At 38.8% G+C, this 24,364-nt stretch overlaps 2 non-coding genes across 2 annotated transcripts; one reads left to right on the top strand and one right to left on the bottom strand.

Annotated features, from left to right (window-relative positions):
- Positions 1–1,190: 1,190 nt before the first annotated feature.
- Positions 1,191–1,298, top strand: LOC148571150 (small nucleolar RNA R71). The gene has a single exon (XR_015908238.1). It is a non-coding gene; the product is annotated as a small nucleolar RNA R71 (small nucleolar RNA).
- Positions 1,299–9,762: 8,464 nt separating this feature from the next.
- Positions 9,763–9,869, bottom strand: LOC148571149 (small nucleolar RNA R71). Its single transcript, XR_015907982.1, has one exon. It is a non-coding gene; the product is annotated as a small nucleolar RNA R71 (small nucleolar RNA).
- Between the last annotated feature and the right edge of the window lie 14,495 nt (positions 9,870–24,364).

Genomic DNA, 24,364 nt, shown 5'->3' with positions numbered 1-24,364 from the left:
GTTTATTCCTGAACCAAGGTCACACAAAGCCTTAAAGATCATGGTGCCTATGGTACAAGGTATTATGAACTTTCCAGGATCCTGTCTCTTCTGAGGCAATGTCAGTTGATCCAGATCACTTAGTTCATTGGTGAACAAGGGAGGTTCATCTTCCCAAGTTTCAATACCAAATAATTTGGCATTTAGCTTCATGATTGCACCAAGGAACTTGGCAGCTTGCTCTTCAGTAACATCCTCATTCTCTTCAGAAGAGGAATACTCATCAGAGCTCATGAATGGCATAAGGAGGTTCAATGGAATCTCTATGGTCTCTAGATGAGTCTCAGATTCCTTAGGTTCCTCAGAGGGAAGCTCCTTATTGATCACTGGACGTCCCAGGAGGTCTTCCTCCTTGGGATTCATGTCCTCCTCTCCCTCTTTGGGTTCGGCCATTTTGGTTATGTCAATGGCCTTGCACTCTCCTTTTGGATTTTCTTCTGTATTGCTTGGGAGAGTACTAGGAGGGATTTTAGTGATCCTTTTACTCAGCTGGCCTACTTGTGCTTCCAAATTTCTAATGGAGGACCTTGTTTCATTCATAAAACTTACAGTGGCCTTAGATAGATCAGAGACTAAATTTGCTAAGCTAGATGGATTCTGCTCAGAATTCTCTGTCTGTTGCTGAGTGGATGATGGAAAAGGCTTGCTATTGCTAAACCTGTTTCTTCCACCATTATTAAAGCCTTGTTGAGGCTTTTGATCCTTCCATGAGAGATTTGGGTGATTTCTCCATGATGGATTGTAGGTGTTTCCATATGGTTCACCCATGTATTTTAACTCTGCTATTGCAGGGTTCTCAGGATCATAAGCTTCTTCCTCAGAAGATACCTCTTGAGTACTATTGGATGCAGCTTACATTCCATTCAGACTCTGAGAAATCATATTGACTTGCTGAGCAATATTTTATTCTGAGCCAATATGGCATTCAGAGTATCAATTTCAAGAACTCCCTTCTTCATAGGCGTCCCATTACTCACAGGATTCCTCTCAGAAGGGTACATAAACTGGTTATTAGCAACCATGTCAATGAGTTCTTGAGCTTCTGCAGGCGTTTTCTTTAGGTGAATGGATCCACCTGCAGAAGTATCCAATGACATCTTTGATAGCTCAGATAAACCATCATAGAATATATCTAGGATGGTCCATTCTGAAAGCATGTCAGAAGGACACTTTTTGGTCAGCTGCTTGTATCTTTCCCAAGCTTCATAGAGGGATTCACCTTCTTTCTGTCTGAAGGTTTGAACATCAACTCTAAGCTTGCTCAGCTTTTGAGGAGGAAAGAACTTGGCTAAGAAAGCCGTGACCAGCTTATCCCAAGAGTTCAGGCTGTCTTTGGGTTGAGAGTCTAACCATATTCTAGCTCTGTCTCTTACAGCAAAAGGGAAAAGCATGAGCCTGTAGACTTCAGGATCTACTCCATTAGTCTTAACAGTATCACAGATCTGCAAGAATTCAGTTAAGAACTGAAAAGAATCTTCAGATGGAAGTCCATGAAACTTGCAGTTCTGCTGCATCAGAGAAACTAGCTGAGGTTTTAGCTCAAAATTGTTTGCTCCAATGGTAGGAATGGAGATGCTTCTTCCATGTAAATTGGAATTAGGTGCAGTAAAGTCACCAAGCATTCTCCTTGCATTATTGTTGTTGGGTTTGGCTGCCATCTCCTTTACTTGTTCGAAATTTTTAATCAGGTTGTCTCTGGATTGTTGCAATTTAGCTTTTCTTAGTTTTCTCTTCAGAGTCCTTTCAGGTTTTGTATCAGCTTCAACAAGAATGCCTTTTTCTTTGTCCCTGCTCATAAGAAAGAGAAGAGAAAAAGAAAAGAAGAGGAATCCTCTATGTCACAGTAAAGAGGTTCCTTATTGTTAGTAGAAGAAGAAAAGAAGAAAAAATTCGAACACAGATAGAAGAGGGGGTTCGAATTTGGTGAGTGATGTGAGGAAGAGATGTTAGTAGATGAATAAATAAATAGAAGGGATGAGAGGAGGAGAGAATTTTTGAAAATAATTTTTGAAGAAGAGTTAGTGATTTTCGAAAATAGTTTTTGAAAAAAGGTTAGTAGTTTTTCGAAAATTCAAATAAAAAATAAAATAATTAGTCTAATTAAAAAAAATTTGAAAAAGAGGGAAGATTTTTTCAAAAATTAGAGAGAGAGTGTTAGTTAGGTAGTTTTGAAAAAGGTAAGAAACAAACAAAAAGTTAGTTAGTTAGTTGAAACAAATTTTGAAAAGATAAGAAGTTAGGAAGTTAGAAAAGATATTTTCCAATCACTTTTTTTTTTTGAAAAAGGTAAGATAAGAAGATATTTTTGAAAAGATATGATAGAAATTAGTTTTTGAAAAAAGATTTGATTTTTAAAATCTCAATTAATGACTTGATTCACAAGAAATCACAAGATATGATTCTAGAACTTAAAGTTTGAATCTTTCTTAACAAGTAAGTAACAAACTTGAAATTTTTGAATCAAAACATTAATTGATGATGTTATTTTCGAAAATATGATGTAAAATTAAGAAAAAAATTTTTGAAAAAAATTTTTGAAATTTTCGAAAATAACTAAAAAAATTGAAAAAAGATTTGATTTTTGAAAAAGATTTTGAAAAAGATGAGATTTTTAAATTGAAAATTTGATTTGACTCATAAAAACAACTAGATTTTTAAAATTTTTGAAAAAGTCAAATCTATTTTTCGAATTTTTAAGAGAGAAAAAGGGAAAGATATTTTTTTGATTTTTGAATTTTTAATGATGAGAGAGGGAAACATGAAAAATGATGCAATGCATGAAATTTTTAGATCAAAACAATGAATGCATGCAAGAATGCTATGAATGTCAAGATGAACACCAAGAACACTTTGAAGATCATGATGAACATCAAGAACATATTTTTGAAAAATTTTTAATGCAAAGAAAACATGCAAGACACCAAACTTAGAATTCTTTAATGCTTAGACATAAAGAATTCAGGAATGCATATGAAAAACAAGAAAAGACACAAAACATGCAAATGCAAAGATCAAACAAGAAGACTTACCAAGAACAACTTGAAGATCATGAAGAACACTATGAATGCATGAATTTTTTCAAAAAATGCAAGATGAACATGCAATTGACACCAAACTTATAACATGACTCAAGACTCAAACAAGAAACATAAAAAATATTCTTGAATTTTTTTTTTGATTTTCTAAATTTTTTTGGAATTTTTTTCGAAAATTATTTTGAAAAAGAAAAATATGGATTCCAAAATTTTTAATATGAATTCCAGGAATCTTATGCTCTTTAGCCTAAAGCTCCAATCAAAGGGTCAGGCATGGCTTAATAGCCAGCCAAGCTTTAGTATGTAACTCAGACATGACACGCCTGACATGCCCTACACAGAAGAATTAGACATGGCTTTACAGCCAGCCAGGTTTCCACATGCTTCATGAAACACTAGAATTCATTCTTAAAAATTCTGAAGAAAAATATATTTTTTTGAAAACATTTTTATTTTAAATTTTTTTTTCGAAAACAAAAGAGAAATTTTTGAAAGAATTTTGAAAAATTTTTGAAAATAAAACAAAAAGAGAATTACCTAATCTGAGCAACAAGATGAACCGTCAGTTGTCCAAACTCGAACAATCCCCGGCAACTGTGCCAAAAACTTGGTATGCGAAATTGTTACTCAGGTTGTGAATTATTGTTCGAAATTGATTCCCTGGCGATGGCACCAAAAACGGATGCACAGAACCATGGTCTACACATATCTTCACAACTTCGCATAACTAACCAGCAAGTGCACTGGGTCGTCCAAGTAATAAACCTTACGTGAGTAAGGGTCGATCCCACGGAGATTGTTGGTATGAAGCATGCTATGGTCACCTTGTAAATCTCAGTCAGGCGGATATAAAATAGTTATGGAGTTTTCGAAATTAATACTAAAATAAGGATAGAAATACTTATGTAAATCATTGATGAGAATTTCAGATAAGCGTATGGAGATGCGTTCATTCCTCTGAACCTCTGCTTTCCTGCTGTCTTCATCTAATCAGTCTTACTCCTTTCTATGGCTGGCTTTGTGTAAGGATGTCACCGGTGCCAATGGCTACTTTCAATCCTCTCGGGAAAATGGTCCAAATGCTCTATCACAGCACGGCTAATCGACTGGAGGCATCACCCTTGTCGTTGGTTGCATCCTATTCCTCTCTGTGAAAATGGTCCGATGCGCTGTCACTGCATGGCTAATCATCTTGGAGGTTCTCGATCATACTGGAATAGAATTTACTATCCTTTTGCGTCTGTCACTACGCCCAGCACTCGTAAGTTTGGAGTTCGTCACAGTCATTCAATCCCAGAGTCTTACTCGGAATACCACGGACAAGGTTTAGACTTTCCGGACTCTCATGAATGCCGCCATCAATCTAGCTTATACCACGAAGATTCTGATTAAGAGATCTAAGAGATACTCATTCAATCTAATGTAGAATGGAAGTAGTTGTCAGGCACGCGTTCATAGGGAATGATGATGATTGTCACGTTCATCACATTCAGGTTGAAGTGCGAATGAATATCTTAGAAGCGAAATAAGATGAATTGAATAGAAAATAGTAGTACTTTGCATTAATCTTTGAGGAACAGCAGAGCTCCACACCTTAATCTATGGAGTGCAGAAACTCTACCGTTGAAAATACATAAGTGATAATGGAGTTCATTGGTCTCGGCCCCAGAGGGGAACCGGAGTAACCAAGACTACGAATACAATGATAAAAAGTTCTATTTATAATAAACTAGTCACTAGGGTTTACAGAAGTAAGTAATTGATGCATAAATCTACTTCCGGGGCCCACTTGGTGTGTGCTTGGGCTGAGCTTGAAGTCTACACGTGGAGAGGTCATTCTTGGAGTTGAACGCCAGCTTTTGTGCCATTTTGGGCGTTGAACTCCACTTTGCAACTTGTTTCTGGCGCTGAACGCCAGAATTGGGTAGAGAGCTGGCGTTGAATGTCAGTTTGCGTCATCTAAACTCGGGCAAAGTATGGACTATTATATATTTCTGGAAAGCTCTGGATGTCTACTTTCCAACGCAATTGGAAGCGCGCCATTTTGAGTTCTGTAGCTCCAGAAAATCCATTTTGAGTGCAGGGAGGTCAGAATCCAACAGCATCAGCAGTCCTTCTTCAACCTCTGAATCTGATTTTTGCTCAAGTCCCTCAATTTCAGCCAGAAAATACCTGAAATCACAGAAAAACACACAAACTCATAGTAAAGTCCAGAAATGTGAATTTAACATAAAAACTAATGAAAACATCCCTAAAAGTAACTAGATCCTACTAAAAACATACTAAAAACAATGCCAAAAAGCGTATAAATTATCCGCTCATCACCGTTCATCTCATGAGTTTCCCATAATGTTCAGCTCAATCCTCACCCTTCATGTTCTTAACTGAATTGCTGCCTTCAAGTGTGTTTTTGTTCAAAACCTTGATGCCTTGTCTATAAATAGTTTGAGACACTTCATGAGATACACATTCATACAAGCTTTCCCCACATCTGTAAGCCTTTGTTTAACCTTTCACTCATCCAAAAACACGTTCCCGTCCTTACTCAGTAGCAACATTGCCTTCTCCACTTTCCATTCCCTCCATAGCTAAACCGTGGCCTAAAACACAACCCACCTTTCCTCACTTCTCTCTCCCAACTCATGGCCTCATCAGGTTCTAGTAGAAGAAAAGGAAAAGCACCAATGGTGGCCGAACCCCCAACCTATGATACAAAGAAATTTAAATCTCAGATTCATGAAGCAAGATATCATAGGCTCATGAAATCAAAGCATGTCTTTCCTGAGATGGGCTTCAGATTGAGGGAGGGGGAGTATCCCATCATGAGGAAAATTACTAAGGAAAGGAGGTGGGAGCTTCTATGCCATCCTCTCACTGACATTAGTGCGGTTATGATAAGGGAATTTTATGCCAATGCTGTGAAAGAGAGCAAGGACAGCCCCCCTTATAAAAGTTATGTCAGAGGTGTTGAGGTGGATTTTAGTCCATCATCAATTACAAGGGTCCTACAGTTGAGAACCATAACCTATGGAGAGCTTAGCTTTGAGGATAGACTGCAGGGAGAAAATGACCCCGATGAGATATTACAGGGGATATGTTTGGAAGGCACAGACTAGGAAAGAGATTCAAAGGGAGTCCCAAGCTACTTAAAAAGACTAGATCACACTCCTGAGGCCAAGGGGTGGTATAAGATAGTAAGGAGATCTATACTCCCTACTAGAAACACCTAAGCGGTCATAGTCAAGCGAGCACTCTTGACATACTGCATCCTACATGGAGGAGAAATTAACCTCTCACAATTCATAACCGACAGTATTCAGGAGATGGCTGAAAGCACAAACAAATCGAGTAGGCTTGGTCATCCAAGCACCATTCTAAGGCTATGCAACAGGGCTGGGGTGCTCTTTGAAGATGAGGACACAGAGAAAGTAAAAGGAGAAAAGGGAATCACAAAGAGAAGCATGGAAGGCATCACTGAAGATGATGATCAAGAAGAAAGACCCTAAAGATGTGATGCCAGGGCATTTTGGCCAGTTTCACTGACCTTTTCTTTACTATTTTTAAGGTAGTTTCATGCATTTTCTTAGAAAATAAGCTAGTTTTGGGTAGATATTCACTTACATCTTGATTCAAGCATACATTGTGCACTTTACATGATTTCATGAGAATTTTGAATGAATTATATGACAAATTAGATGATGCATGACTCATGACTTGGACTAGAACTTTGTTGCTTGATTTCAGGACAAAGGAAGCAAAGAAGAACCACGTTAGCAGTCACATTAGTCCCACTAACGTGACCTCTAACGTGGAATGGGTGCTAACTTGCAAAGTTAATGAGAAAGGTAATCGCCAATAACGCCCTCGAAGCCATCATAAGCCCACGTTAAGAGTCACGTTAACTAAGTTAACGTGAACTCTAACGTGGAAGAAGACAACAAGGCCAACGTTTGTTACACTCTCCTTTGTCACTAACGTTGGACCAAGCTCATAATTGGCCACGTTAGTTGCCACGTTAACTTAGTTAATGTGGACTCTAATGTTAAGAAGAAAAAGAGAAGCCAACGTTAGTGACATTCACCTTTGTCACTAACGTTGGCCAAGCCTCCATAAGCCACGTTAACTTAGTTAACGTGGAAGCTAACGTGGAGAGAGCAATTGATAGCCAACATTAGTGACACTTACCTTTGTCACTAACGTTGGGGTGAACCACCATGAGCAACGTTAACTTAGTTAACGTGGAAGCTAACGTGGATAAAGAGATGATGAGCCAACGTTAGTGACACTCACCTTTGTCACTAACGTTGGGGATGGCTAGCATTACTACGTTAGAAGCCATGTTAACCTAGTTAACGTGGACTCTAACGTGGGAAAGGGGCACATTGGAACGTTAGTGACAAAGGTAAGTGTTACTAACGTTCTCGAAGAATTGGCACTGCTACGTTAGAAGCCACGTTAACCTAGTTAACGTGGACTCTAACGAAGGGACAAGGGGGGACTCTCCACGTTATTGGGAAAGGTAAGTCCCAATAATGTGTTTGAAGAAACAAGAGGCAACGTTAGTGGTCACATTAGTGCCACTAACGTTGAAGTGAACGTGATCATATTTGGGTTAGGAACGTTAGTGAAAAAGGTGATTGTCACTAACGTTCTCGAACCCACACTTTCACTTAACGTTGACACCACTAACGTCCTGAGTCAAAGTCCCTGCCTACTTTACCTTTTCTCTCTGCAAGCAAAGCTAAGCCCAATGAAAAGGATAATTGCTTCAAACTCAAGATTCAGAGGCCCATACCTAAGACTTGAAGAGCCAACTAGAAGATGAGAAGAGCAGTATATATAGGAGTAGTTTTGAATGAGTTGGAAACTTTAGGGAGCCTTTGGCATAGAACTACTCTCTGTATTTTACTTTCTCTGCACTTCTAGTTTTACTTTCATCATGTATTCTCCATCTTGGTTTTCATTTTCCAGAGCTATGAACAACTAAACCCCTTTCATTGGGTTAGGGAGCTCTGTTGTAATTTGATGGATCAATATTATTTTTCATTCTCCTTCTTCTATCTTTTCTCTTGATTTTACTAGAAAGCTTTCGATCTTCATCCAATTGGGTAGTTATCTTGGAAAAGAAGCTATTCATACTTGGATCTCTTCTGAACCTTGAAAGAGGAATGAAGAGATCATGCTAGAAATGCTTTCTCATGCTGGACCAAATTGGGTTTGGATGGATATGTGACTATAATCCTACCAACACTTGATTTAGGAAATGCATGTGGTATAATCAGTGACCATACTTCATCTCTTCTCATGAGCAATTGACCAAGGAATTGGCTATTGATCAAGATTTGAGAGATTGAATTACCAAGAAATTGGAATTCAATCACTTAAGATTGCCAAGGAGATCAATGAATGCATTGATTGAGGAAGAGATGAAAATGAACTTGATCCGGAGAATGCAACATCTCCTGAGCCCAATGAACTCCCCATTTCTGATCTTACCCATTCTCTTTAATTTCTGCCATTTACTTTTATGAGCAATTACCCCATTCCCGTTTAAGATTCTGCAATTTACTTTCTGCCATTTACATTCAGCTCTTTATTTCTAGCATTTACTGTTTCTGCTATTTACTCTCCCGCCATTTAATTTTCTGCAAATCTCAAATCAAATTCTGGTTCGCTCAACTAGAACATTCCTCTAATTAAAGTTGCTTGATCAATCAATCTCTGTGGGATTCGACCTCACTCTATTGTGAGTTTTTACTTGACGACAAATTCGTTTGCCGAAGAAAATTTGTTGAGAGACAAGTTTTGTGCGTATCAAGTTTATGGCACCGTTGTCGGGGATTGATTTTGAATCAACAATGATTAAATTGGAGGATAACTAGATTGAGCATTTTTCTTTTGTTTGATTTAAATTTCTGTTGAGTTAATTCGCTTTCAGTATTAGTTAATTTCTTCCCTTCCCCCTACTTTTGCGTTTACTTTTTTTTAGTTATTTACAATTCAGTTCACTAACTGTTTGATATATTGCATCACTCACACTAACAGTAATTCTAACAGAATACTTTCTGGATCTGTTTCCTTGCTTGTACTTTGTTGATTGTATGACAGGGAGGAGAAGCGGGGCTTCAACTTCCTTTGATTCTGAACCTGAGAGGACCTTCCTTAGATTAAGGAGGGAAACAAGAGGAAAAAGAGTAGTGGGTGCTGAGGAAGAGGAAGAGTACTTTGAACTAGACATGGAGGAGAATATAGAGAACATTCATGAAGAAGAGGCTCACAACCATGGCAGAGAAGGTCTAGCAAATCATGCTGGGCAAGAGAGAAGAGTTCTAGGCTCCTACATCAACCCAAACCCAGGAAACTGTGGGAGTAGCATTCAAAAGCCAACCATACATGCCAACAACTTTGAACTAAAACCACAACTCATCACCCTTGTTCAGAACAACTGTTCATTCGGAGGAGCGTCCAAGAAGACCCCAATCAACATCTAACCACCTTCCTGAGGATATGCGATACTATGAAGTCTAATGGTGTTCATCCTGACACCTATAGACTACTTTTGTTCCCTTTCTCACTTAAGGATAAGGCATCTAAATGGCTGGAATCCTTCCCTAAGGAGAGTTTGACAACCTGGGAAGATGTGGTGAACAAATTTTTAGCTAGATTCTATCCTCCTCAAAGAATTAACAGGCTGAGAGCTGAGGTTCAAACTTTCAGGCAGCAGGATGGTGAGACTCTATATGAAGCATGGGAGAGGTTTAAGGACCTAACAAGGAGGTGTCCACCAAATATGTTCAATGAATGGGTGCAGCTACACATTTTCTATGAAGGCCTTTCTTATGAATCAAAGAAAGCAGTAGACCACTCATCCGGGGGATCTCTGAACAAGAAGAAGACCATTGAGGAGGCCATAGATGTCATTGAAACTGTAGCAGAGAATGACTACTTCTATGCCTCCGAAAGAGGGAACACTAGAGGAGTGATGGAGCTAAACAATGTAGATGCTCTGCTGGCACAATACAAGCTCATTACCAAGCAATTAGCTGACCTCACCAAGAAGATGGAGAGGAACCAAGTAGTTGCAATCACCACCTCATCAACAACCCAAGAGGGAGTGAATGCAGAGGCAGAGAGTGAACAGGAGCAAGCCAACTACATTGAGAATTCACCTAGACAAAATCATGACCCATACTCCAAGACCTACAACCCTGGTTGGAGGAATCACCCAAACTTTGGGTGGGGGAATCAACAAGATCAAAGCCAAGATCAGAGACGTCACAACCCCAACAACAATGCAGCTCACCAACAATTCACACAGAGAACATATCAACACCACCATAACAACACCTCTCCACATCCATATCAAAACCAAAATAACACTCCTCATCCTTCTACCTCCAATCCCAACCTACCATCATCTGATGACAGACTCTCAAGGATTGAGAACCTGCTTGAAGGCATATGCAAAGAGATTCAAGACAACAAGGTGTTCAAGGAGGAAGTACGAGCAAATTTTAAGAACCAGGGAGACACCATCAAGAGGTTGGAATCTCAAGTGGGGTATCTCTCTGAGCAGATTCCCAAACCTACAGATGAATTTCCAAGTGACACAGAGACAAATCCGAGAGGTGAAACAAAGAAAGTAAGATGGGAAGATTGCAAGATGGTCACTATAAGTGGTAAGGAGACTGAGGACAAGCCAAACAAGCCGTCAGAACAACCTGGAGATACCTCAGCAGAGAAGAAGGAAAAAGATCACCAAGAACCAAAAATCTCACAACAGGAGCTGCTGAGATTCTACGCACCCTTTCCCCAACTACTCAATGGTGCTGTGGAGAAGAGAATATACTCAAAATTTCTTGACTTGTTTGCATCTCTGCATGTAAACATACCATTCATCAAGACCATCCAACAAATGCCTGCATACATCAAGTATATGAAGGAACTGCTTCCCAGGAAAAGCTCACTCAAGGGAGGCCAAACTATAGTGATGAACAAGGAGTGCAGCGCCCTCATTCAACCAGAGTTGCCTACAAAAAGAAAGGACCCAGGGAGTTTCTACATCCCTTGTGCCATCGGAGAAACCATGTTTGATAAGGGACTCTGCGATTTGGGAGCAAGCATCAACTTAATGCCCTTATCCCTTATGAAGAGGCTGCAAATCAATGAGATAATGCCCACGGATGTAGTCATCAGGCTGGCTGATAAAACTCAAAAGCAAGCAATAGGAGTGGTGGAAAATGTGTTGGTAAAGGTTGGGAAATACTTCCTCTCAACAGACTTTGTCATATTGGACATGGAAGAGAGTCACACTCACCCAATCATATTGGGAAGACCATTCCTAGCTACAGCCAGAGCACTCATAGATGTAGAGTGAGGGGAGCTAATCTTGAGGATCCATGATGAACAACTCAGCTTTAATGTCTTCAAACTCTCACAAGAAACAGATCAAGAGAACAAGGAACCAAGGAAGAATCACAGTGATATACTGAAGGAAGAAACAAGCACTGAAGCACAACCAGCACATCTGGGAACTCCCTTGATTGATGAACAAGGCAAACAGCAATTGCCATAGCTCAAAGAAAATCAGGAGGAACCCAAACCACCAGAATCATATGAGACCAGTAACCACATTTCCTTAGAGGAGGAGGTCACAAAGAGTAATACAACATCACAAGGAACGAAGAAGAAGGTACCAAGGAGGTGGAAGAACAAAAAGATCCCTACCAAGGATTTCTCTCCAGGGGATAAAGTGATCTCAGCTTACTTCCCAGATATCCCCCCTAATCTCCCCACTGTACCATCTCAGTTACCTAAGGTCTTCACTATCAACAGAGTTCTCTCCTTGGAACATGTAGAGATCATTGATACAACCACTGGATATAGGTCTACTGCCAGAGGAGAAGACTTGAAGCATTATCAACCTCCCTGATGAAGGAGAACCGTCAAGCTAGTGACGCTAAAGAAGCGCTCCATGGGAGGAAATCCATGTTTTATATGCTTTTAGAAAATAGTGAATAAGTCAATATTCATGAATTCCAACCCAAACTTGACAAATACTTGGTGAAATCCTTATTAGGCAGTATATAGTGAAGAATAGGTTTGGTGTTCAAAGCATGCCGAGAGAGCATGAATGCAAACCAGAGCATGCTAATCTTGGAGCCTTGAACAAAACTTTTTCATCACAGTGTTACAAACTAAGTTTGGTGTCACCCAAGGTGCCACCAATGTGCATATAAGGATACACAGTTAGTTAGTTAGTTGGTGTTCATGAATAAACAATCTAGTTCGTTTTCTTTATTATTCTAGCCATAAAGTTTAATTTCTCAATGATATTAATTTTCCTTATTTTTATAGGAAAAGGGAAAGGAGCATTGAAGGGAATTGATTGGACAATTAAACGAGGAAGGTTCGGACACAACAAGAGGAGTGGCAGAAACAACAAATGGAGCAGCAACAGGAACACTACTCCCAACTCACTCAAGCCATCCACCAAGTTACTGAGAGGCAAGAACGTCAAGATAAGCACTTGCAAGAACTCAACCAGCGGCAAATAGCTCAGATGAAAGCATTCAATGAGTTCAATGTACTTAATAAAGGACGGCAACTACATAGGGAGGAGTTCAACGTAAACACTCAAGCCAAGTTGAACTACATGTCTAGTCATATGCATCATCTACACTATGCTATCCCCACATATGATGAGGTCCAAAAAGATTTTGTAGAACAAGAAGAAAGGAAGGTGAAACAGCAGAAGGAAACACTAAAGAAGAAGATGGAAGATGGTGGTTTCTGGAAGAAGTTGATTGGAAAAAGCAAAGGGAGTGGGAGTACAAGCACTCAAGAGGGACACAAAAAGGACAAACAAGGAGGGGAGCATGGGCATCCACATGAGTAAAAGGTGGTGGAGTTCCTTCTTTGGTCCATTTTTTTCTATGCTTTAAATAAGGAAGATCTTGTATGAAATAGAACATGCTTCCATGTTAGTTTGAACCTTTTTCAATTCTGTCTTTTAAACTTTTTGTTGATTAGAGCTGTGTTTTCTAGTCTGAATGTCATTACTGCATCATTTCCTTACTTAATTATATACTTGTCCTTTTGAATCAAATGAAAAGAGAATGAGTGTTTTATAAAAGACCAGAGTGGAGTTCATACTATGGAGTAAGTTCCTGAGTTTGTGGTGTGGTCATAAGTTAGCTAAGTTGGTTCAACCACAAGGTAGGAAGACAACTATCTGTCATGAATCATATGCTTGAACACACCCCATGAGACTAACTGAATAACAAGATCCTAATAAGAAAAAGGGAAAGAACAATCAAAGTTGAAGAATAAAAGAAAAATAGCAAGAAAAGAGGCTAGGCACCAAGGGTTTGAGTCTTGAGGGATGTGTCTGTGGTGTTCCTGTACCAAGGATCTGCTTGGATTACTAAGCTCTCAGGGGTGCTTTATCACCTGGTAACTTGGGTTAACTAACCCAGGATTATCAACTGAAAGTCCACTATCAAGAGCAATCTTTGCTACAGAACATTTAGTAACCCAAAGAGGTGCTGGACACCAAGACCTCAAGGAAAGAAAATAAACAAACCATGTGCCTGTGGTGTGTATGTATGGGGGAGAGACTTGAGGAAGTAAGTCCTTAGGGGTGCTTCAGCACCTAGCACCTTGAACCAACTGGTTCGGGAGTGTTGGCTGAAAGTTTATTCTAAAGAGTTGCCCCCTTACAAAGCACTTAGCCTAAGAACACAAATAAGCCCTGAATTGACAACAAAAGGATCAATGAATAAAAGTCTCATGGGATGCAATCAAGTGAGTATTCTAGAACATGATAATGGTCTGAAAGCTAGTGAAGGAATGAACCTAAGTTGCTATGCATGAAACCACCATAAAACCAGGAACATGACTTCGACAAGAATGACTCATTTCTCTTGGCATTCCATTCATCATTCTCTTGTTCCAGTACTTGCTTAGGGACAAGCAAGCTTTAAGTATGGTGTTGTGATACCAGGGCATTTTGGCCAGTTTCACTGACCTTTTCTTTATTGTTTTTAAGGTAGTTTCATGCATTTTCTTAGAAAATAAGCTAGTTTTGGGTAGATATTCACTTACATCTTGATTCAAGCATACATTGTGCACTTTACATGATTTCATGAGAATTTTGCATGAATTATATGACAAATTGGATGATGCATGACTCATGACTTGGACTAGAACTTTGATGCACTTTGTTGCTTGATTTCAGGAAAAAGGAAGCAAAGAAGAACCACGTTAGCAGTCACGTTAGTCCCACTAACGTGACCTCTAACATGGAATGGGTGCTAACTTGCAAAGTTAATGAGAAAGGTAATCGCCAATAACGCCCTCGAAGCCATCATAAGCCCACGTTAAGAGTCACGTTAACTAAGTTAACGTGAACTCTAACGTGGAAGAAGATAACAAGGCCAACGTTAGTGACACTCTCCTTTGTCACTAACGTTGGACCAAGCTCATAATTGGCCACGTTAGTTGCCACGTTAACTCAGTTAATGTGGACTCTAACGTTAAGAAGCAAAAGAGAAGCCAACGTTAGTGACATTCACCTTTGTCACTAACGTTGGCCAAGCCTCCATAAGCCACGTTAACTCCCACGTTAACTTAGTTAACGTGGAAGCTAACGTGGAGAGAGCAATTGATAGCCAACGTTAGTGACACTTACCTTCATCACTAACGTTGGGGTGAACCACCATGAGCAACGTTAACTCCCACGTTAACTTAGTTAACGTGGAAGCTAACGTGGATAAAGAGATGATGAGCCAACGTTAGTGACACTCACCTTTGTCACTAACGTTGGGGATGGCTAGCATTACTATGTTAGAAGCCATGTTAACCTAGTTAACGTGGACTCTAATGTGGGAAAGGGGCATATTGGAACGTTAGTGACAAAGGTAAGTGTCACTAACGTTCTCGAAGAATTGGCACTGCTACGTTAGAAGCCACGTTAACCTAGTTAACGTGGACTCTAACGAAGGGACAAGGGGGGACTCTCCACGTTATTGGGAAAGGTAAGTCCCAATAACGTGTGCGAAGGACCAAGAGGCAATGTTAGTGGTCACGTTAGTGCCACTAACGTTGAAGTCAACGTGATCATATTTGGGTTAGGAACGTTAGTGAAAAAGGTGATTGTCACTAACGTTCTCGAACCCACACTTTTACTTAACGTTGACACCACTAACGTCCTTAGTCAAAGTCTCTGCCTACTTTACCTTTTCTCTCTGCAAGCAAACCTAAGCCCAATGAAAAGGATAACTGCTTCAAACTCAAGATTCAGAGGCCCATACCCAAGACTTGAAGAGCCAACTAGAAGATGAGAAGAGCATTATATATAGGAGTAGCATTGAATGAGTTGGAAACTTTAGGGAGCCTTTGGCATAGAACTACTCTCTGTATTTTACTTTCGCTGCACTTCTAGTTTTACTTTCATCAAGTATTCTCAATCGTGGTTTTCATTTTCCAGAGCTATGAACAACTAAACCCCTTTCATTGGGTTAGGGAGCTCTGTTGTAATTTGATGGATCAATATTATTTTTCATTCTCCTTCTTCTATCTTTTCTCTTGATTTTACTAGAAAGCTTTCGATCTTCATCCAATTGGGTAGTTATCTTGGAAAAGAAGCTATTCATACTTGGATCTCTTCTGAACTTTGAAAGAGGAATGAAGAGATCATGCTAGAAATGCTTTCTTATGCTGGACCAAATTGGGTTTGGATGGATATGTGACTATAATCCTACCAACACTTGATTTGGGAAATGCATGTGGTATAATCAGTGACCATACTTTATCTCTTCTCATGAGCAATTGACCAAGGAATTGGCTATTGATCAAGATTTGAGAGATTGAATTACCAAGAAATTGGAATTCGATCACTTAAGATTGCCAAGGAGATCAATAAATGTATTGATTGAGGACGAGATGAAAATGAACTTGATCCGGAGAATGCAACATCTCCTGAGCCCAATGAACTCCCCATTTCTGATCTTACCCATTCTCTTTAATTTCTACCATTTACTTTTATGAGCAATTACCCCATTCCCGTTTAAGATTCTGCAATTTACTTTCCGCCATTTACATTCAGCTCTTTATTTCTAGCATTTACTGTTTCTGCTATTTACTCTTCCGCCATTTAATTTTCTGCAAATCTCAAATCAAATTCTGGTTCGCTCAACTAGAACATTCCTCTAATTAAAGTTGCTTGATCAATCAATCTCTGTGGGATTCGACCTCACTCTATTGTGAGTTTTTACTTGACGACAAATTCGGTACACTTGCCGAAGAAAATTTGTTGAGAGACAAGTTTTGTGCGTATCAAGAAGAAAAAGACCACAAGTGGAGGAAGAGCAAGCTCCTGGTGCTATAGACATGAGCCAATTGCAAAGAGCTCTTGAGGAAATATCTCAACAAAACACGAGAGCACAAGAGCAGTATTTAAGGCAGCAAGAGCTATATTTGCAACAACAGGAGTAGTACATGAATGATAGAGAAGGAAGAGAGAACTGGCAGCGCCAAATGGAGGAGCGACAAGAGAACTGGCAGCAACAAATGATGGCTCAACAACAAGAATTCCAAACAAAGGTTCTTGAGGGGCAAAGGGAACAATCAACAAATTTTCAAGAGTCATATGACAGATTGTTCCTGAGTTAAGCCAAGTATGGGGAGTACACTTACAATCTATATCAGTGGAAGAACATATATCATACCATTGGAGAGAGCAAGCATTATGATAGAATAGAGTATGTGGTGCACGAAATTACAATCACACTTTTGCAATTCCGCACAACTAACCAGCAAGTGCACTGGGTAGTCCAAGTAATACCTTACGTGAGTAAGGGTCGATCCCACGGAGATTGTCGGCTTTAAGCAAGCTATGGTCATCCTTGTAAATCTCAGTCAGGCGAGTTCAAATAGTTTTGAGGTTTTGATAATTGAAATATAATTAAAACAGAAAATAAGATAGAAATAGTTATGTAATTCATTAGTAGGATTTCAGATAAGCGTATGGAGATGCTTGTTGCTTCTGAACCTCTGCTTTCCTATGGCCTTTATCCAATCATGCGTACTTCCTTCCATGGCAAGCTGTATGTTGGGGGATCACCGTTGTCAATGGCTACCGTTCGTCCTCTTAGTGAAAATGGTCTGGCTACGGGTTACGTAGGGCTAATCATCTGTCGGTTCTTACTCATGTTGGAATAGGATCCATTGATCCTTTTGCGTCTGTCATTACGCCCAACACTCGCGAGTTTGAAGCTCGTCACAGTCATCCCATCCCAGATCCTACTCGGAATACCACAGACAAGGTTTAAACTTTCCGGATCTCAAGAATGCTGCCAATTGATTCTAGCTTATACCATAAAGACTCTGATCTCACAGAATAGAGGGCTCTGTTTTCAAGAGAGGCAACCATGCGTCGTGAACTAGGAGGCTAAGAGATACACACTCAAGCTATTGCAGATAGAACAGAAGTGGTTGTCAGGCACGCGTTCATAGGTGAGAATGATGATGAGTGTCACGGATCATCACATTCATCAGGTTGAAGTGCGAGTGAATATCTTAGAATAAGAATAAGCTTGAATTGAATAGAAGAACAATAGTGCTTTGTATTAATTCATGAGGAACAGTAGAGCTCCACACCTTAATCTATGGGGTGTAGAAACTCCACTGTTGAAAATATATAAGTGATGAAGGTCCAGGCATGGCCGAATGGCCAGCCCCCAAACGTGATCAAGAGATCAAAAGTGATACAAGGATAGTCTCAAAAATTATCTAAAGATGAAAATACAATAGTAAAAGGTCCTATTTATAATGAACTAGTAGCCTAGGGTTTACAAAAATAAGTAAATAATGCAGAAATCCACTTCCGGGGCCCACTTGGTGTGTGCTCGGGCTGAGCCTTGAAGCTTTTTCGTGCTTGGGCTGTTCCCGGAGTTAAACGCCAGCTTTGGTGCCAGTTCCGGCATTTAACTCCAATTCTGGTGCCAGTTTGGGCATTTTACGCCAAGATGTTTTGAGCTGACTTTGAACACCAGTTTGGGCCATCAAATCACGGGCAAAGTATAGACTATGAAATATTTCTGGAAAGCCCAGGATGTCTACTTTCCAATACAATTGAGAGCGCGCCAATTGAGCTTCTGTACCTCTAGAAAATCCACTTTGAGTGCAGGGAGGTTAGAATCCAATAGCATCTGCAGTCCTTTTTCAGCCTCTAAATCAGATTTTTGCTCAGGTCCCTCAATTTCAGCCAGAAAATACCTGAAATCACAGAAAAACACACAAACTCATAGTAAAGTCCAGAAATGTGATTTTTATTTAAAAACTAATAATTATATACTAAAAAGTAGCTAAATAATACTAAAAACTACCTAAAAACAGTGCCAAAAAGCGTATAAATTATCCGCTCATCACAACACCAAACTTAAATTGTTGCTTGTCCCCAAGCAACTAAAAACAAAGTAGGATAGAAAGAAGAGAATATACAATAAATTCCGAAAACATCTATGAAGATCAGTCTTAATTAGATGAGCGGGGCTCTTAGCTTTTTGCTTCTTAACAGTTTTGGCATCTCACTTTATCCTTTGAAGTTCAGAATGTTTGGCATTTATAGGAACTCAGAATTCAGATAGTATTATTGATTCTCCTAGTTCAGTATGTTGATTCTTAAACACAGTTACTTTATGAGTCTTGGTCGTGACCCTAAGCATTTTGTCTTCCAATATTACCACCGGATACATAAATGCCACAGACACATAACTGGGTGAACCTTTTCAGATTGTGACTCAGCTTTGCTAAAGTCCCCAGTTAGAGGTGTCCAGAGCTCTTAAGCACACTCTTTTTGCTTTGGACCACGACTTTAACCGCTCAGTCTGAAGCTTTTCACTTGACACCTTCACGCCACAAGCACATGGTTAGGGACAACTTGGTTTAGCTGCTTAGGCTAGAATTTTATTCCTTTGGGTCCTCCTATCCATTAATGCTCAAAGCCTTGGATCCTTTTTACCCTTGCCTTTTGGTTTAAAAGGTTACTGGCTTTTTCTGCTTGCTTTTTCTTTTTCTTTCTTTCTTCTTTTTTTTCGCCCCTTTTTTTCGCAAGCTTTGTATTCACTGCTTTTTCTTGCTTCAAGAATCAATTTTATGATTTTTTAGATTATCAATAACATTTCTCCTTTTTCATTATTCTTTCAAGGGCCAACAATTTTAATATTCATAAACAACAAATTCAAAAATATGCATTGTTCAAGCATTCATTCAGAAAATAAAAAGTATTGCCACCACATCAAAATAATTAAACTATTTTAAAATTCAAAATTCATGTACCTCTTTTTCTTTTGCAATTAAGACATTTCTCATTTAAGAAAGGTGAAGGATTCATAGGATATTCATAGCTTTAAGCCACAGACACTTAGACACTAGTGATCATGTAGTAAAGACACAAACATAAATAAAACATAAAGCATAATTTTCGAAAAATAGAAAAATAAGAGCAAGGAGATTAAAGAAAACAAAAAGTATTGTCACCACATCAAAATAATTAAACCATTTTCAAGATAGAATTTGAAATCATGCATTTCTAGTTCTTTTGCAATTAAAAACATTTTTCATTTAAGAAAGGTGATGGATTCATAGGACATTCATAACTTTAAGACATAGACACTAGACACTAATGATCATGTAATAAAGACACAAACATAGACAAAACATAAAGCATAAGAAACAAAAAATAGAAAGTAAAGAACAAGGAAATTAAAGAACGGGTCCACCTTAGTGATGGCGGCTACTTCTTCCTCTTGAAGATCTTATGGAGTGCTTGAGCTCCTCAATGTCTCTTCCTTGCCTTTGTTGCTCCTCCCTCATGGCTCTTTGGTCTTCTCTAATTTCATGGAGAAGGATGGAATGCTCTTGGTGCTCCATCCTTAGTTGCCCCATGTTGGAACTTAATTCTCCTAGGGAAGTGTTAATTTGCTCCCAATAGTTTTGTGGAGGAAAGTGCATCCCTTGAGGTATCTCAGGGATTTCATGATGAGGAATCTCCTCATGCTCTTGTTGAGGTCCATGAGTGGGCTCTCTTATTTGCTCCATCCTTTTCTTAGTGATGGGCATGTCCTCATCAATGAGGATGTCTTCCTCTATGTCAATTCCAGCTAAATTGCAGAGGTGACAAATGAGATGAGGGAAGGCTAACCTTGCCAAAGTAGAGGACTTGTCCGCCACCTTGTAGAGTTCTAGGAATATAATCTCATGAACTTCTACTTCCTCTCTATTCATGATGCTATGGATCATGATAGCCCGGTCTATAGTAACTTCAGACCGGTTGCTAGTAGGAATGATTGAGCGTTGAGGTCAAGCCTTCTTAGTTGAACCGGCTTGCCTCTTGTGTCTCTCTTCCATTGAGCGCCTTCCATACAAATGTCCATAAGGACTTGGTCCAACCTTTGATCAAAGTTGACCCTTCTAGCGTAGGGGCATGTATCTCTTTGCATCATTGGCAAGTTGAATGCCAACCTTACATTTTTCGGACTGAAATCTAAGTATTTCTCCCGAACCATTGTAAGCAAAATTCTTTGGGTTTGGGTTCACACTTTGATCATGGTTTTTGGTGACCCATGCATTAGCATAGAACTCTTGAACCATTAAGATTCTGACTTGTTGAATGGGGTTGGTGAGAACTTCCCAACCTCTTTTTCGAATCTCATGTTAGATCTCCGGATATTCACTCTTTTTGAGCTTAAAGGGAACCTTGGGGATCGCCTTTTTTTTATTCACAACTTCATAGAAGTGGTCTTGATGCACCTTTGAGATGAATCTCTCCATCTCCCATGACTCAGAGGTGGAAGCAATTGCCTTTCCTTTCCTCTTTATAGAGGTTTCCCCGGCCTTTGGTGCCATTGATGTTTATGGAAAAATAAAAAGCTTTAGCTTTTCCCACACCAAACTTAGAATGGTTGCTCGTCCTCGAGCAAAAGAAGACAGAAGGGAGTATAAGAAGAAGAAAATGGAGGAGATGTATAGGTGTGAGTGGTTCGGCCAAAGGGGGAAAGAAGTGTTTATGATGTGTGGAAATGAAGGGGGAATGAGGGGTTTATATAGGAGTGGAGAGGGGGGTTGGGTTTGGGAGGGAAAGGGTTTGAATTTGAATTGTGAGGTGGGTGGGATTTTTGGGGAAGAGTGGGTGAATCAATTTACCACCTAAAGTCCTAGTCAACTCCTAAGGAAAGACTAGAGTTACAGGAATTTAAATTAATCAGCAAAGATAACAATTATCAATCACGATGAGTTTGACAACTCAAGAGTTACCAATTAATCAACCAAAGCCAAAAGGGAAAATTCTAAATTATTTATATCATAAATAAAAGAAACAAATCATAGATCTGAAAATACCTCAAATTATATTAAATAGAATATCCAAATCTAACATGGAAAAGTTCATAAATTAAATTGGAAAAATAAAGAAAATGAACATTGAACTTGTAATGAAGATAAGCAGTCCTAAAATTGAGAGAAATCCTAATCCTAATCCTAAGACCTATGAGAGAGGAGAGAACCTCTCTCTCTAAAAACTACATCTAAAGTATGAAAAGTGAATAATTTTTGACTTTTTTATGAATGGATGCATTCTCCCACTTTATAACCTATAATCTGTGCTTTCTGTACTTGGATCTGGGCCAAAAAGAGTTTTAGAAATCCCTGGGAGCATTTTCTGCAGTTTCTGGTGCGTAGCGTCTGTCACGCGTCCGCGTGGGTCACGCGGTCGCGTCATCTGGGAGTTTTCCTTATCACGCGTTAGCTTCGGTCACGCGTACGCGTCATCTGCATTCTGCTCAAGGCGCGCGTCCGTGTCAGTCATGCGTTCGCGTCACTGCCTTTTCACGCTAGGCATGCGGCCGCGTCGTCCATGCATTCGCGTCGCTGCCAATTTCTTCAAAAACTCCATTTTGTGCTTTCCTTCCATTTTTGTATGTTTCCTTTCCATCCTTTAAATCATTCCTGCCTTAGGAGATCTGAAAATACTTAACACACAAATCACGGAATCGAATGGTAATAAAGGGTAATTAAAATAATTATTTTTAAAGCATAAGAAACATGTTTTTCACATATATCACATAATAAGGAAGGGAAAGTAAAACCATGCAATTTCACATGAATAAGTGGGTGAAGGATTCAATAAATCACTTAAATTGAGCACAAAATATATCATAAAATATGGGTTTATCAACCACCCCACACTTAAACAATAGCATGTCCTCATGTTAAATCCAAGATAAAGAGTAAGGTAAGGTTAAAGTGGTGGAATCTCATGCAATGCAATCTATTCTAAATGCAACTACCTAAATGAATCATGCAATTCTAATTGTTATTCACTTGTATATAAAGCTTACATGTAGTTAAATTAATTCATATTCTCAAGTAATCATATATGCATAGCCAAACCTTAGATAATGTTAAAGCACTTTTACAATTGAGATGGGTCAAAATATTTCACAAACTTGCAAGACAGTTAACAATTTAAGCAGAGATACATGGTGATGAGCTATTGAACCCTCACTGAATTTGGTGTTTATTCTTTAGTCACTCAGTGTTTATTGGGTTAATCACTTTATTCTTTTTCTATCCTTACTTTCTATAACTTTGTTCTTCATCTAACCAATCAACAATTATAGAATACAGACATACAAAAATCATGAGGTCTTTGTCAAGGTTGTAATGGGGCCAAGGTAAAGGTAAGGGTATATGTATAAGGTTAAGTGAGCTAATAAGTGAATCCTTGATTAGTCTAAGATCTCACCTAACATACATATTTTATAAATCAAAGTTTCTTAACCTATTTGCCCAAATTTTCCTCCTTGTATTGCAAACTCATTAAATTTTAATTTTGTCCCATGTGCATTGATTCTTTTTTATTTTACAATTAGGGAATTTTTTTATCCCTTTTATTTAAATACATGAAAAAAAAATTTTGAATGCACATGGTAATTCAATTGTCTTGATTTCACATGAGCATGCTTCCCAAATTTTGTTTTTGCAACAACTCATTCCTTTTTTTTTTAAATTCCTACTTTGTTTCTATCATCCCATGTTCCCATAAAATTCTCCACACTTAAACAATACACAAATTCTATCTTAAGCTAACTAAGGATTCAACTTGGGATTTTTATTTTGTTTTTCTGCTTAAGGCTAGTAATGTTGTTTATAGAGCAAGAGGGGATTAAAAAGCTCAAAGGGGACTAACAAGGGTGATGTAAAAGGTAGGCTGATTTGGGATAAGTGAGGAAAAATTCAAATGATGGCCTCAATCATCTATTGGTATGTATTTATATTCTATAATTGGACATATAGATTAAAACAAAGTAAAAAACGTCAGAATGAAAAAGAAGGGCAAAACATACAGGAATGAAATTTATGGTTTGAATGTAACCATACAATTAAGCTCAAAACTCACAGGCTGTGTGTTCTCTAGCTCAAAAATCATATATCAGTTATACATGTCATACAAGTAAAAATTAGGAGTTCCCATTATTCTCAATGTAAATCTTAGGGTGGCCCTTAAAATCTTAGTGTTGTTCATTGATGAAATGTTGTTAACTAACTAACATGTAATGCTATATATACAAGGTGTGTGGATTGTTTTAATTTACTAAAGTTTCTGGTTTACTCCTTTTATTTTCAATTAAACCAAATTATCATATGCTAAAAGGGTAAACTATACTAATGAATCCACATATTCTATAACTAATAAGTTTAGAATTGCAAACTAAACTAAATGGCTAAAATATGAACTAAAGTGCAAAATGTGGAAACAAAGTAAAAATATAGCAAAAGAACAATGTATAAGTACTGAAAAATAAAAATAAAAATAAAGATTAAAATACAGAAAATAACAAAATAAGATAAAAGAGTCTGTAGTGGTTCACCAAAAAAATACACCAGGGATGGCGACCTCCCCACACTTAAAATAAAGTATCGTCCTCGATGCTCACTCAAGCTGGGTGTGAAGGAGTGTCAACACTGGAAGGATGGGCTGCTGGAGTCTCTGAGGTGGCCTGAGGATCTGCAGACTGGATAAGTGTAGGAGGATCTGTCTACTACAGTGGAGGTGCTGACTGGAGAGGGATCTCTGGGTCTCGGCCTGAATCTGGTGTGGCTCCTCCTGCTGTGACGCAGCCTGCTTTGGTCTTGCCTGTTCAGCCTCTCTCTGTGCATGTGTCTCATCCTCATGCTCGTCTGCCTCCTCCTCAGATAGCTCTGATGGTGTGTCAGGCTCTGAGGGG

The sequence above is a fragment of the Arachis ipaensis genome, chromosome B3 (genome assembly GCF_059453495.1).
Source record: "Arachis ipaensis isolate K30076 ecotype BB chromosome B3, ASM5945349v1, whole genome shotgun sequence".
Lineage (NCBI taxonomy): Eukaryota > Viridiplantae > Streptophyta > Magnoliopsida > Fabales > Fabaceae > Arachis > Arachis ipaensis.
Note: the sequence above shows the minus strand (reverse complement) of the source record. Positions and strands in the feature narration are given on the sequence as shown.